Here is a 13,996-nt window from a genome sequence, read left to right as displayed (position 1 = left end):
CCTATGTTGGGCGTTTATTTTTTCCATTTCTTTCTTATGCTGGGCCTTCATGGCTTCTATCATGGTCCTGAGCTCATCTATTTTTTTGTCAGTTTCTGCTCTAGAGTCTCGAATCACGACTTCCATTTTGCTCACTATCTCTATGGTTATCTGGGAAATTATTTCTGTTTTGAATTTTTCTAGAGCCTGATTGATCTGTTTTGTTACTTCCTGTGTTTTGAGTTCAGGGTGTCCTATTACCAGGACTTCTAATTAGTTCCTTTTCATATCTACCTGTCCTTGCTTCATTTTTACTTGTTTTGTTTCACAATTCAGCAGTTCTTTCTTATGGTTAGCTTTTTTTTCCCTTTGAGAATTCTAACAATTCCTATTTTAAATTCACATACAGATTCTGCTATTATTTACATTTAATCTAGAATGAAGATATTCCAAATCTTGATTTTGTTGGTTCCTTTTTTTAGTGTTAATATTTTGAATGTTTCAGAATTTTAATTGTGCATCATGCTTTTGGAGAGATATCACACACCCTTTCTCTCTTTTTCTCTTGTCCCTTTTATTTCTCCACTTACTTTTTTCTGTCTAGCCATTTTTCAGTTGTTCCCATTTAATCCTCATTTGGTCCACAACCTGGTCTTATGTTGGTGGCTCTGGACTCCTGAGTTATGATGGTATTGGGACAATGCCAATTCCATCACTGAGGCAACAGACAGAGCAGTCCAAGTCCTGGTCATACCTGCTTGTTCCTGCTTTTCTAGATTCTCATTTGCATGATCTCTGCCTCAAGTAGCAGTTGCAACCTTTTTTCAGGCAGGAATTCCTTGTCCCATTCAAGGTTAAGCAACAAGCCTGAGCTCCAAGGCACCTTTATTGCTGTTGCTGTGGAGGAGTTTTCTTGCCTATCTCTTCCCACCTCTAGAGTTAGAGTTTACTAAGCCCACAGCGTCAGCAGCTTACTGGATTAAATTTCCGCTCCATTTTTAGTGCCCAGATATTTATTTCTATGGTGCGTAAGAACATAGTTTAACTTTTTTTATTATCTTCAAAATTTACTCTTAAAATATTGTATGTATAATTGCTAAGTGTTTAGAGTACAGGGAGTGACATCAAGGCTTGAGTTTACAATGCTAATGCCTCTGGCTCTGGGGATGAGAGTAGTGACAGTTTCCATGATACTGTCCTCAAGACATCTAGCATAACTGCCACTGCTATATTGATTTTTGTCCTTGGTTTCCCATCTAGTATGTTTTACTCTCCTAAGATGGCTCTGTGCCACTCGATATAGATTAATTCCCTCTTAAGTGACTTTATTAAGCCCATCATCAATGGTTCACTTAGCAAGCACTTTTGTAATAAATTTGCCATAGCCTCTAAAGAAATGGGTTTGGAGAAGGGCCAGACTAATTTAGGAAGGAACATGGTTTAAAAATGAGTGAATTAGTCTCAAAAGCATGCAAGATGGCAGTAGAAATATATCAATATATTTCTATGTTTCCACATATAAAATTGAGACTTTTTACAGAAAATGAAACAAACAACAAAAAGTTCTTGCGGGTTAAGAATCCCAACTAGGCCTTCAATGAGTTTATTTTGCTTAGGTTTTGGAAGACTAGTCAAGACACAAGGCTGTTTTTATCATTGAGGAAGTAGAGCCGATCTTGGATATATGAGAATTTAGTTCTAGAATCCTCTTAGGAGAGTAGTATGCAAGCCATATAACAGTATAAAGACAAATGAATTATGCAATACTTTATAAAGAATACCCAGTCATCAGAATGATTTAGTGGCCCGGGGATTTAGCTCAGTGGTTCTGCTGCCTGCCTTGCAAGTGCAAAGACCTGAGTTCAAATTCCGGTACCAAAAAAAAAAAAAAGATTTAATAAAGCAGTCCACTTTGGGCAGGTCATTATTTTTAAGTGAATTCTTTGAAGTCCATCTACATTTTTCTTTGACCTTACACCTGGTGGATAGGATCCATTATCTGTTCACAGGGATTGTGAAGGAAACAAATTTAAAAAATTAATTTTGTAGAAAAAGTGATGTGATGAAGATACACAGATGAAGGTCCTCTAACATAGTATATGAAGGTCAAAGACTTGCCAGAGAAAGTAATGTAATAGCTTAGCAAACATGAAAACTTGGAACACATCTGGTAGAATGGGATGGGAATGGTGGTTGAGGAGGTGAAGAAGCAATATTTTATGTATGAAGAAAAATAAAGATCATGACATATGCAATTATTGCTTTTCAGGTGCTTCTGCACCCCTTCCTTGTATCACACTAATTTCCTGTGAGGAAATTCGTCTCCTGTACCTTTGCACTATTGTTTTATCATTGGCATGGGGGGATGGACTATGCAGTGCAGAGTCCTTTCTTTAGGGAGTAGAACGGGTCACATCTTCTGTCGCACCAAGTTGAGATCTGCCATTGAGATGCTTTCCCCTGGAACTCTGCTCTTGATTCAAGTCTGAACAGAAGACTTGGAGGTACATTTGCAGTGGTGGCATGTATGCTGGGTTGCCCATATTAAAATACTCTGGTAATTCCTATTTATTCCAAAGTACACATGGTTCTTGCCTCTTCACAAGTCTCAACCTCCACACTCTCTCAGTAAACTTCATCTCCCTTTAACCATTTAAATCCTTCCATTTGTGGGGATGGAAAGGGGCTCCCTATGGGTGGAGTATAGCATTTGCAGAGTGGTAGCAGTAGCTGAGAGATTAGAGAGATGTGTAGATTAGAACATGTCTCATTTGATATTTTAACTTTATTTCTTAGGTATTGTGTTGGGAAGCCTCTGTGTGATTTTAAGCAGAGCAAATTCATATTAATTTTATAGTAGCTCTGTGGTGAATTATCTGGAAATGAGTGAGTGAGCAGGCAAGACTGAATGAGGGAGAAAGTACTTAGTGACAATTGCAGAAATCTGGGCAAGAAGTGATGATGACTTGCTTTTCTAGGAGTTGGGCTGTATAGATGTAGGAGAAAGGGAAGGGTGTGAGCTTTTGCTGCAAGATGTGGGGACTCAGAGAGCAATGGAGCCATGTCAGAGATAAGTTTATAGAAGAAGGTAGGGAGTGGGTGTGTCATTGTGGGTGGACAAGCACGTGTATGTGTGTGCATGTGTGTGGTGGCCAGAGTGCTCATTTGCAGTTGTAAGTGCTAACATTGGGCCAGAAACTCTACACACGTACAGTAGCAGAGAAAATAATCATCTACTTTTGTGTTCATTCGAGTAGTACTGTTGAGAGATGTGAAGGGGGAGCATAGAGCCTCATGGGGAGACAGGTAGACATGGTGGGTATGGGTTGGTGGGGGTTCCAAGAAATTCAGGTGTAGGTAGCTGGGCCTCCTGTCAATGTGAATGAATACTGTCTTCTGTGGTTCTTCTCGTTCAGCCCTGTGGTGGGCCCCAGGATTGGACTGTCTTTGTCTCTGTGCGTTGCCCACATCTGTTGCTGGTCTCAGGTATCTAGCTTTCATCAACTCCTTGAAGGGCTCCTGTGAAAGTGGCACAAATGGTTTTGATTTAGAAATGGACTGGAGCCTACACAAAATGAGTTCACCATTCTAGGTGACAGGAATAGGGCTAGATAGTAGAACTTAGAAAAAACGTTCTAGTAGAGCTTGGCTAGTAAATTGCTTGGTGCCAAATTGGTCTGAGACTAGACTGTGCACCACAAATTTTTTGTGGAGCTCATGTCTTGAGATTTCATTATTTTCTACCAAGGTAATTTCTGGCAAAACTCAGTTTTGCAGAATAAGTGTTCTGGAAGTAGAGGGAAATACTGCATCTCTGAGGGGTTACTCTACAGAAAAAGCAAAACAAGACAGAGCAAACTTCTTTTTCTTTTTCTACATTTACTGATAAGTGGAAGAAGGGACTGTGCCTATAACCAAAATGCTCAGTGAGGCTCATCTTTGGATTTTACCACAAAATGCCGTGAACCTAGGAATCTTCCTGTGTAACTTTGGCTCATGGATTGCCTGGGTTGGAATGATTTCTCCAACACCCATGCAGTGGGAACCTAAACCCCAATGCTACAGTGTTGGGAAGAGGGAGAGCCCAGTGGCAAATGATGAAGCTGTGAGGTGGAGTGAATGGGCTACTGCCATGGTTGTGGAAGTCAGTTGGTGATGATAAGAGTAGCCTTGTTATTAGAAAAGCATGCTCTCTGAGGCACGTTCTCTTACTCTACCCTCTAGCTCTCTTGAGTGCTTCCTTCCTTGCCATGTGGCATCCTCTGCCACGTTAGGACACAGCATGGTGACATGGCCCTCACCAGTTGCACACCCCTGATCTTGGACTTCCTGGTCTCCATAATCATGAGAAATAAATGTGTTTTCTTTGTAAATTACCCAGCCAGCTTTGCCACGCCCTATTGCTATATCACTATTACACAATTCGTGCATAACATACTTAGCACTTTAAATGATATCTGTCTAACATTTATATCTTTGCCTAGATTAAGGCCTTCTACTAGACATGACCTCAGTTGTATTCATTTTCCTACTTTCTAGACCCAAGTGTAAAGCCTGAAATCTAATGAAACCTCAGTGTTTGTGAATTAGAAGTGAGTTATTTTCTTAAACTCTCCTATTCATTATGCATCCTTCCTCCTTTCCCTTTTTAGGGAGGCCTTTACCTCTCCAAATGTAATGATAAGGAAGAGGAGGTCAGCGCATTGAGAGATCTAATACATCTGCGTTCCTTGCCTATGTCCCACCTGGCACCCAGAAAACCCTTTGAAGCTTGTTAACATTAAGGACTTAACTGATGATGGTGTGCTTGCCTAGTAAAACAAACCCTTTTGTTGATAATTTAGAGCTCTGACTCATTTTTTTCTTCTCCTTTCCTTGTTCTCTCCAATTTTTCTGTTTCTTCCTAGTTATCCAGAATGTAGAGATTAATGAATTCCCAGCTCTTGCTAGTTATTAGTAAACTCTTCTTTGAGAGAGAAGCTATGGTTTGTGTTTGAACAAATGTAAAGCTGATGGCAAATTCTCTAAACAAATTCTGCTTTTAAATAAGAGACAGCAATGCATCTTCTAAGGGACCGAAAAGGAAGAACCTGGACCACACCTGTGAATAGGTCCAGCCACCATGTAACTTCATAGTTGTTATCTTAGAATCAGAAAAGTGCAGTGTGCTTTGATGTTCTTTTAAAACAGTTTTTTTGGAATGTGCTTTATTTCCCTTTTTAATTTCTCCTTAGAAAATCTTAGTAAGATTCTTTTGAAAAGCTCAGCATGTGTCGGCTGAACCAAAAGAAGAAGAAAGGGAGTTTTGTGTACATTTAGAACTAAAAACATGCGTCATTGTGAGAGTTTTGATATACCCTAAGGCGGAGATTCCTAATTTCACGAGGTGCCAGACTCTTTTGAGAGTCTTATGAATATCGTAGGCTCCTGTCTTAGAGGAATGCTCATATTCACAAAAATTTATGTTTCGTTTTGGGGAGTTGGAAGGCTCTTAGATCTGAGTTTTGGCAAGAGGGGCAAACTATAAGTAAAAGCTGTTGTTGGTTGGGGTCCTCATCCCTTCCAACTTTAGTTACTTTGTTCTTGTCCTTCAGATTATTTTTATCCCATCAATATCATTATGATTAACAGCTTACATTTACTGAATATCTGTTGGCATATGGTCTCACTTACTCTTGCCAACAACCTCATGAACTGACTCTATTATTTTCATCCTGTACATAAGAAACCCAAGGTTTAAGGAAGTTCAGCAATTTGTCCTAATATCCCACAGCAATTATTTCAAATCCAGCCTGTGTTCTTTATGCCTTTGCAAAGTATCTGCATATTTCTTGTGTTCTCTTGCATTTGAGGGTAGGATTCTTCAGATATCTCAATTATATGCACTGCTGAGGTTGCCCCTCCGCCAAGCCCCCATTTACGCAGTGGTTATAGACACATATGGTTGCATCCATTTCTGTGGGTGTTGTATTCTTAAAAGTACAAGCCCTTTTCTGAACTTTCACTTTGTCATTTTCTTCCATATTCTGGACAAACCTATCCCCACGGGGAATCTTTTCCAAAAAGTAAGCAGTAAAAAGTTAAGGGGTCTTGTCAGATGAAAAGAACACCATTTGGTTCTCTTGAGACCAACAGGTCTCCTCTTTCATATCCACAACCATTAATTGAGCACTCACTATATGGCAGGCCCTGTGCTGGTGCCTCAGTAGAGCTGTCTGCTCATGGCTCGCAACTCAGTGGGGAAATAGATCCTCTGCAGGAGCAGGTGTCCAGAAGGATTGGTGTATTTCATACCCAAACTTCTGCAAGACATGGTTTCAGGAGACTTGGAGCCCTCCTAAAGGACCTGAATGCAGTGGTTAGAACCTGAAGGGGAGAGAGGTTTTTCTCTGTATTGGTGTATAATCCTAACAGGGAACAGAGAAACATGAAGAAGGGGGTTGGGGCCCAGCCATGGCTGTGCCTCTAACTTGGGATGGTGGAGGGGAGAGCCTCAGGCAGCTATGGGCTGCTGTACAGGACAGTACAGTGGCCCTTTAGCAACCACGGGGTACATCACGTTACTGGTACTTTCTCTGCGTGGTATAGAATGTTTAAAAGTTAGGGACAAAGACATGATACTAGGAATAGGCAGTCATGCAGAAGACTCATTCATTGTTTAGGCAGGGGGACGTTTGCATATAGGACCCTTCTACTCCTCCTCTTTTCCTCTTTCCAAAACGCGTGGTTGGGAGTCCCATGTAGTGTGTCCCAAAGGCACCACACACCCTTTGTCCTGGAGAGGACAGGCGTGTGAGGTTGTTCTCTTAGTAATTCTAACACCTGGCATGATGTCAAATACAAACACAAGGACTGTCTCAGTGAATAGAATCTCCAAAGCCCATCTGAAGAAATGGCTTCCACGAGTTGTTTTAGTTTGACAAGTTAATACATCAGCTCCCAGGGAGAATGGGCTAAATAGAATATTTCCTTTTGCTTTTCTTTCCTACACAGTCCCCAACCACTGCCAGACCTCATCTGGGAGTTGTTTGTGTTGGGACACAAACACACAAAACACAGGAACTATACCATTCCTGCAGATACTGGTTCCTCTCTTCCCTCTCGACTTTTTTTTTCCAGTGGTGTGAATTAAGGATGGTGCAGACCTTGCCTTAGACACCTTCCCCATGAAGACAGGAACTATACCATTCCTGCAGATACTGGTTCCTCTCTTCCCTCTCGACTTTTTTTTTTCCAGTGGTGTGAATTAAGGATGGTGCAGACCTTGCCTTAGACACCTTCCCCATGAAGCCTGGCTTGGGATCCCGTGCTATTTAAATGACACCTTGTGCCTGAGAGTTGCTATTGGTGGTACTTTGGAGGCAACCGTTTCCTTACCAGCTTGGCAAACACCAGGGAAAAGCTTTTCCAAAGGGCAGGATGGAGCTTTTGCAAATGCAAATATGTGTGTGGGCTTGGGATAGATGATCATTTCTAATTAATGGTCTTTTGTGTCTTACTCCTTAAGGGAGGAGGTTGGCTCAATATAACACACATTGCCTTTTCTTTGTCAGTGATGGACACTCTTATCAGAAACAAGGCTCTGGTTGTATTGGTTTCCTCCTGCTGAAAGAGCACAGGGACTACTGTGCATGGTGCTGATGATTTGACAACACTTACGTCTATTAGGATAATTACCGAGGAACAATTTTACTTAACATTGCAGTTTGGGATTTAGAATGAGGGTTAAAGTGTAGGCTCTTCATTGAGGTTTGTAGATTTTAAGGGGTAAACTTGGCAGTTCTTTAGAAAACACTCATAAGTATCTATCACCTGCTTTGTAAATAGTATATTAAAAAAAAAAAAACAAAGCAAAACAAAACAGGGCCAGGGATTTAGCTCAGTGGTGCCACTGCCTGCCTTGAAAGTGCAAGGCACCAAGAGTCCCCCCAAAACAAAACAAACACATCTTTTAAGAAGTGTGTAATGTGTCCTCTAGCCTCTTTTATCTTAAATTTAGTATCCTCCCTGAGCATTTAATAAGTAATTCAGAAAGCACTAACACTCATGTGGTGCTCAAGGAGAGACCTTGTTCCTCTAAAATAATGGCTGATGAGCAAGATTCCTTGTCAGCTATGTAAATGGTGGAGAGGGTCAAGGGTTTCAAAGCATTTTCTGAGCCCTTTCAATTGAGATAAGCTTTCACCTGGTAGCTATTGTTAGGGCAGGCAGTGAACAATCAAGACCCTGTAAGCAGATCGCAAACTTGACATCCATTTTTTTAATCTGTTTTTAAAAATTCTAGAAGATTTCTTTTATTGAAGTTGTAGGAACATGGAAACTCTCTTCCATGAGTTTAAATAGGTAATTATAGGTACAAATGGTGTGCTGAGAAGCCCATCAAATTTGTACTTACCATCAAACACACCTAGTTGTCCGATCTGGCCGAGATACCTTTACTTCTCTGTGCCTCAGTGTCCTCACCTTGAAAATGGAGACACTTGTAGTATTTACCTCATGGAATTTTTTTTTTTCTTATTGAGTTTATTGGTACATTTTAGGTATACAGTACAGTTGCATTCATCATTGGGATCTTGTACCCTTACATGACAGGTCTTGGTTCTCATCTTTTCCCCTTGTCCCTGCCCTCCCTTCACCCCCTCCTCCCCTCCTCATTTACAAACATTTTATTGCCATTTTTTCATTTTCTCCTATTTTTTTCTTTTCCCTTTTTACCTTTCCCCTACCCTTTACACTTTCCCTATACCTGTAGCTCTTTTCTTCCCATTTCACAATGTCAATTATCTCATTAGGATCTTATGTATTATTACAGTTTATTCACACCAGAGAAACTATTCAGTATTTATACATGTGTGACTTATGTATCTCACTTAGGAGTATATCTTCAATGTGTATCCATTTTCCTATGAATGAATCTAATTTCTCATTCTTTATGGCTGGGTAGTATTCCATTTAATAGAAAAACCACATCTTCTTTATTCAGTCTGCAACTGATGGGCAAATGGGCTGTTTCCAAGTTTTAGCTATTACAAACTGTGCTGCTATAAACATAGGTGTGCATATATCACAGCAACATGATTCTTTTAAATCTTTTGGAAAGATACCCGGCAGAGCTATGGCTGGGTCAAATGGAACCTCTAGTCCCAGCTCTTTGAGGTATCTCCATATTGATTTCCAAGTGGTTGCACCACACTGCACTCCCACCAACATGGAGAAGGGTTCCTTTCTCCCCACAACCCCGCCAACATTTGTTATTGTTTGATTTCTTGATAGCAGCCATTCTTTGTGGGGTGAGGTAGAATCTCAGTGTTGTTTTCATCTGCATCTCTCATATGACCAGTGATGTGGAACATTTTTTCATATATTTACTTGCTGCTTTTACTTTTTTGTTTGAGAAATGTCTGTTCATTTCGGATGCCCATTTTTGAATCAGGTCCTTATATTTGGTGGGGGCTGGTTGTTTTGCGTTCTTTATATATTCTAGATAATAGTCCTTTGTCTGAGGAGCAGCTGGTAAAAAATTTTTTTCCCACATTGTAAATTATGTCTTAGTTCTGTTGATAGTTTCTTTTGCAGTGCAGAAGCTTTTTAATAAGATGAGATCCCAGTTGTTGATTCTTTCTGCTAGTTCCCATGCTATTGAGGATTTGTTCATAAAGTCTTTTCCTATGCCAATGTCTTCAAGAGTTCTGCCTAACTTATCTTCCAGCAAGTTTAGTGTTTCTGTTTTAATATTTAGATCTTTAATCCACTTGGATTTTAATTTAGTGCATGGTGACAGATAAGGGTCTAGCTTTAATCTTTGGCAGGTTGAAATCCAGTTTTTCCAGCACCATTTATTAAAGAGGCTATCTTTCCTTCAGTGAGGATGGTCAGCTTCTTTGTCAAAGATGGCATAGCTGCGTACATCTGGAGTTGTTTTTGTATCTTCCAATCTGTTCCACTGATCCTCAGGTCTGTTTCTTTGCCAGTACCATGCTGTTTTATCATAGTGGCTTTGTAATATAGCTTCTAACTGGGAATTGTTATACCTGCTGCCATGTGTCTGTTGCCTAGGATGGCTTTTGCTATTCTAGGTATCTTCTGGTTCCAAATGAATTTTTGGATTTTTTTCTAGTTCTGTGAAATATAGTGTTGGAATTTCAATTGGCATTGCATTGAATCTGTACAGCAGTTTTGGTAGAATGGCCATTTTACCTCATGGAATTGTGAGGAGGCATTGAGTTAGTGGCTATAGGCTGGGTGGCACACAGGAAGTACATGGTTAATGCTGTGTGTTAGCTCTTTCACCACTTTCTCTCCCTCCACTGCAATCTTGGTCGCCAGATCATGAGAATGCAGGAGTCTCAAGTTTTCAAAAGTTAAAAAAATTTCTCTTGAAAATGCAATAAATGAGAGAAGATAAGAAGGAACTTGCATGTAGCATTCTACTTTAGAAATTAGCTAGATGTACAAATGCGCACATCCATTTCCCTTCAGGCTTGCTTTCCTTCAGGGCCCTGCCAAGCTCACGGGCCTGAAAGCACCGCTATGCTGGAAAGTGCAGGGAGGCAGGGTCTAGAACACCAGCATGGCTCTGCTGATTCTAGTCAGTGATGGTTTAGTCCTCTCACCTCCCTGGGACTCGGTTCCCTGGACTGCAGCATAGTTTGAGCCAACCTTAGTACTTCCTTTGTGCTCAGATATTCGCTCTCTCAACTTGCTCTGGGTCAGAGATTTGGGCCTTTGGTGCATTTCTGTGGCATTAATGCCCACATTTAGGGTGGGAGCTTCAGTTTTCCTAGATCTGAGCCATCCTTCAGGATCTGGAGTGACTGGGCCATGCCTCTCTCTCTTCCCTCCCCTCCCTGACTTCTGGGGAATTTGCCCTTATGAATAAGGTAAAAAGCACAGGGCTTAGGAGCCCTCCTACAAGAAACAAGGCCACAGGTCCCAGGTGACAGCCAGGTGGGGCGAACTAGGTGACTGGAGTCTGTCCTGGGCTTGTGGTGCAGAGATGGCCAGGGAGGTATCGCTGAGGGATTGAGTGCTTTGCCCTGTCATTACCATGCTGATTGATTTATTGTAACTGGGGGGCCGGGGGAAGGCAGAACCACTTCTGGGGGTCCCAGGGCTTCCACCCTGCTGATTTGCTACAAGCAGGAAGAGGCTATGAGAGCCAAATGATGTTCAGTGCAGCTGCGGGGCAGCAGAGGGTGCGGCAGGATGCTGCTTGTGGAGAGTGCAGCTCTGTGAGGAGGGGTGAATGGGCATGGGGAGGAGAAAGGCACAGTTTGGGGGCCAGAACAGCACTGAGAGAAGAGAAGTGCTGAGAGCAAGGATCCCTGGGGAGGGAGGAGACAATGGGAGTGTGTGTGAGGAGGTGGACTTCTGAAGGCTTCTGTTTTCCTGTCGGGGAGATTAATGCCTACAATTAGTATTTCCTGGGAGTCCTAGAACGGATTCCTTTCCTTTCTTTTTCTTTTTCCCCTTTCCTTTTTCTACTTGTCTCTCCCTCCACCTCTGGAGAAAGGATAGTCTTTTTTTGTTTTTGTTTTTTTTGAGGCAGGGTCTCTCTATGTAGTTCAGAATGCCCTGGAACTCACTGTGTAGCCCATGTTGGTCTCGAACTCACAGTGATCCTCCTGCCTCAGCCTCCCGAGTGCTGGGATTACAGGCGTGCACCACCATGCCCGGCAGGATAGTCTTTTTGAACAAATGGTGCTGGTACTGGGAAAATCACATATCCCTGGCTTATGGGTCTCTCCACTAGCCTGGAACACCCAGATCACGGTGTGAGATGGTAAGTGCTCATAGAGGCAGTTTAGTTTTATTTATTTTTTTCAGAGATGGAGCCAGAGACCCACAGAGATGGCCAAGGTCATATAGCAAGGTAGGACTGGAACCTGCATCTTTGATTTTGGGTTTAGTGTCACAGTGCAAAGAGGAAGTGGGTTCAAATTGATCCGGGTCCTCCTTGTGATCAGCACTGTACTCTAGTTGGTTGAACCTTGGCCATTTCATTTAAATTTAAGTTGCCTTTGAAAAACATTACATGCATGAAAAATGAAAAAAAGTCTGCAATTTTCATGGTAGCAGTTTTGAACAGAGGCAAGCCCTTAGCACAGTGGCGGTGAATCTGTGGTGTGCGTGCCCCAGTGGGCACACGAAGCTCTCGGTTGGCACTCCAGCCAAGTCACCCCACACGAAGTTTGCACACAACAGCAAGCATCAGAGTAATTGTGCAAAAGCACTCCAAATGCAAACATTTACCTTTCAATAAAAAGCTGTTTGTATCATTGAAAGCTCTATTGTTTTTCTTTTAGTACAAAAGATGTTAATGTATGGGTTGTTTTTTTCTAAACTAGGGTTCAATTGCAGTGTTGGCACTTCGAGATAATAAATGGGCTTTGGGTTGCAGTTTGGGCACTCCTCTCTAAAAGGTTTGCCATCACTGTCTTAGGAGAACGGCATGAGGTTTGGAGGGCTTAGAGAGACTGCATAGTGCACACAGAAGCCTGGCCCTGCATATTTATATCCTGCATAATGTTGCTAATTTCTCCAAGATTCACTTTCCCTATTTGAAAAATAGTAATAATTATAGCACCTACCTTACAGTGATGTTGTACTGTTTTAGGGCTGGGGATTTAGCTCAGTGGTTCCACCACCTGCCTCACAAGCGCAAGGTCCCATGTTCAATCCCTAGCACACAAGGAAAAAAAAAAAAAGAAATTTTTTTATTGAGTTTATTGGTACAATCTAGGTATACAGTACAGTTACATTCATCATTGGGATCTTGTACCTCTACATGACAGGTCTTGGTTCTCATTTTTTCCTCTTGTCCCTGCCTTCCCTTCACCCCTTCCTCCCTTCCCCAACTACAAACACTTTAATTCCATTTTTTCATTTTCTCACATTTTTTCTTTTTAAAAAAAGAATTGTTTTAATGACTCAATATATGTAAAGGGCTTGCAGCAGTATCTGACAAATTAATTCAATAGGTTTTTAGCTTTAGTCCTAAGTATAATGTAATGCATTATTCAGAAGCATTAGGACTCTTTTATAAAATGCTCACCTTTGAGTACCAAAACTTAAAAATCCCAGTGAATATATTGTTCACCTAAACTTAAAGCAAAAGTGAAAACAAATAAAAATAAATATTTTGAGGGTCTTTAAATATCTACCAGCAACTGCAGAAAAAGAATTCTAGAAGAGGTAGAAAATTTAAATTGGATCAAAGGAAAGCCAAATGCACTTTTGAATGTTTCTCCAGGCTGAGTCACTCTTCTGGGGCTGTGGTATCTGCCCAGATCTTCCTCTCTGGGACCTGGGAGGGACACTGGGGCTCTTGGACTAAGCCACTACATTTACCTCATGTTCTATAGTCAGGAGTCAGCTGGAGAACCCTGGAGTGAGAATTCACATGGGCTCCTTCACTCTTCCTCAACTATATTAGCAAAATGCTCTACCACTCAGCTATACCCCCCTGCCAGACCCTTCATCTTTAGGAGCAGTGGGGTGGGTCCTACAAATCACCCAGTTGACTTTAGCAATGGGTGACTGCTGTAAAGAGCAAGGCCATTTAAAAGGGACACGAGAAGTACATCTTTGGAGACACAGATTAAAATAGATAAAGGCTGTGTGTCTCTCAACTAAGACTGTCTAGAAGTTAATGTTCCATAAGCTCTAGTGGAGAAGCTAATGACTGGGTTATATACACTGAGCTTTAGGTAGGAGAAGTCAGCGGCAAGTCGGGTAAGGTGAACTGGTCTTTATAGTACACGTACTCTCTCTACGCATCAGTTTTTACATCAAGCCAGCTGTCTGTTATCATCCTCAAAATGGACACAGTTCTGCCAGAGGATCAGTGAAGCATACACTGTGTGATAATAAATACGTACTAAATGTCAACCTAATGATATTTTTCAGCATTCTTTAATTGCTTGAAAGCCTAGTGTGTGCTGGAAACTACAATAAGAAGTGTGAGGAATAAAAAGTGACTCCTAGCCTCAAGGGTGTACAGTATGTAAAACATACA

This window comes from Fukomys damarensis, unplaced genomic scaffold (genome assembly GCF_012274545.1).
Source record: "Fukomys damarensis isolate Sample0158 unplaced genomic scaffold, DMR_v1.0_HiC HiC_scaffold_1, whole genome shotgun sequence".
Lineage (NCBI taxonomy): Eukaryota > Metazoa > Chordata > Mammalia > Rodentia > Bathyergidae > Fukomys > Fukomys damarensis.
The sequence above is the reverse complement of the archived record's forward strand: the minus strand, read 5'-3'. Positions refer to the sequence as shown.